This window comes from Thermobia domestica, unplaced genomic scaffold (genome assembly GCF_964235325.1).
Source record: "Thermobia domestica unplaced genomic scaffold, izTheDome1.hap1.1 HAP1_SCAFFOLD_773, whole genome shotgun sequence".
Taxonomy (NCBI): domain Eukaryota; kingdom Metazoa; phylum Arthropoda; class Insecta; order Zygentoma; family Lepismatidae; genus Thermobia; species Thermobia domestica.
In genome coordinates, this window is record NW_027656483.1 from 84,891 (window position 1) to 86,741 (window position 1,851).

The 1,851-nt window shown below is 43.1% G+C and overlaps 1 non-coding gene across 1 annotated transcript; it reads right to left on the minus strand.

Annotated features, from left to right (window-relative positions):
- Positions 1 to 1,473: 1,473 nt before the first annotated feature.
- Positions 1,474 to 1,592, minus strand: LOC145677325 (5S ribosomal RNA). Its single transcript, XR_014129768.1, has one exon. It is a non-coding gene; the product is annotated as a 5S ribosomal RNA (ribosomal RNA).
- Positions 1,593 to 1,851: the final 259 nt, after the last annotated feature.

Below are 1,851 nucleotides of genomic sequence, written 5' to 3' on the forward strand. Positions count from 1 at the left end.
AGGGGTTTGTGGCCCTCATAAGGGCCGATTTGTATGAGATATAGGTCTTACATTTATGCCTTCTTCTCAGTTTTCTTGGGCAGAAGTACAGCTTGAATGTTGGGCAAAACACCACCCTGAGCGATTGTAACTCCAGACAACAACTTGTTTAATTCCTCGTCGTTACGGATAGCTAACTGCAGATGACGTGGAATAATCCTAGTCTTCTTGTTGTCACGAGCAGCGTTGCCTGCCAACTCAAGAACTTCAGCTGCCAGGTATTCCATGACTGCAGCCAAATACACGGGAGCGCCAGCACCAACTCGTTCGGCATAGTTACCCTTTCGCAAAAGACGATGGATTCTGCCTACTGGGAATTGAAGGCCAGCCCTGCTGGAGCGGGACTTGCTCTTTCCCTTGACTTTTCCACCTTTGCCGCGACCAGACATTGTTCAATATTCTTTCGTAATAAGATGAGAGGAAAAATTGCGGCCTCCCATGAATCAAGTCAGTTTTGTTACTACTTCAAGCGTGCACCCGAGTGCATCAAATGAAAAGCAAGGCAGTTGGCGCGAATTGAAACACGTACTGTAATTTAAATGAAGTCGATAAATCGGCGGACACATCTATTTTGCTGAACGAGTGAGTCATCATGCCACCAAAAACTAGCGGAAAGGCTGCAAAGAAGGCTGGTAAAGCCCAAAAGAATATCTCCAAGGGAGATAAGAAGAAGAGAGGAGGAGGAAGGAGAGCTATGCCATTTACATCTACAAAGTTTTGAAGCAAGTGCATCCTGACACTGGCATATCTAGCAAAGCTATGAGTATCATGAACAGCTTTGTTAATGACATCTTCGAGCGTATTGCTGCTGAAGCTTCTCGTTTGGCCCATTACAATAAGCGGTCAACTATCACCAGCCGGGAAATCCAAACAGCTGTGCGCCTTCTTTTGCCTGGTGAACTTGCCAAGCACGCTGTAAGTGAGGGTACGAAGGCTGTTACCAAGTACACAAGCTCTAAGTAAAAATCTTCTTCAAGATTTTTCATTTCAAACGGTCCTTGTCAGGACCAACACATTATTCGAAAGAGTTAAATCACGAAATTTGCTTCATTCTGTTATGTAGAAACACGTTGAAATCCAATTTCTATATGCTGTTAGTAAAAAAGTAAAGCACATAGCGGAGATGTGTCGTGCTTGTATACGAAAGGCATTTACTCGCCGGAGATCTACACTTAGTCATAATAATTTACTTTTAAAAAGTGGTAATACATTCCGTGTTAAGTATAGTAGTAGGTGCACACGGATCGGAAATCAGGTTATTTTAATGTGCCGTGCAAATAAACAGGCTGTTAGTGTAAGAAATAGTGGGTATAACGCTTAGAATATCGATTAATCGCTATGAAATAATGTTGATAAATTATCTCTTGAAAGTACTATAAAATTAATGTTTCTAGTATTTTCGTACTTGAAGGATAATGAAATTTGAAAAAGAGATGCCAACAGCACCTGGTGTTCCCAGGCGGTCACCCATCCAAGTACTGACCAGGCCCGATGCTGCTTGACTTCGGTGATCGGACGAGAACCGGTATATTCAGCATGGTATGGCCGTTGGCGAATGCATATGGCTTCGAGTGAGTTATTGTAGCTACGTAGGTTTGTCGGTGAATACTCAAAAGACCAGCGCGTGGAAAGCGTTGCTAATTGTTTTAAGTAATGCATGATTACGAAATTATCGTGGTGAACGATGTGAGAATATTCGTCTTTGTGAAAAACAAAATTAGAAAAAGTATACCAACAGCACCTGGTGTTCCCAGGCGGTCACCCATCCAAGTACTGACCAGGCCCGATGCTGAATCTGACTTCGGTGACTCG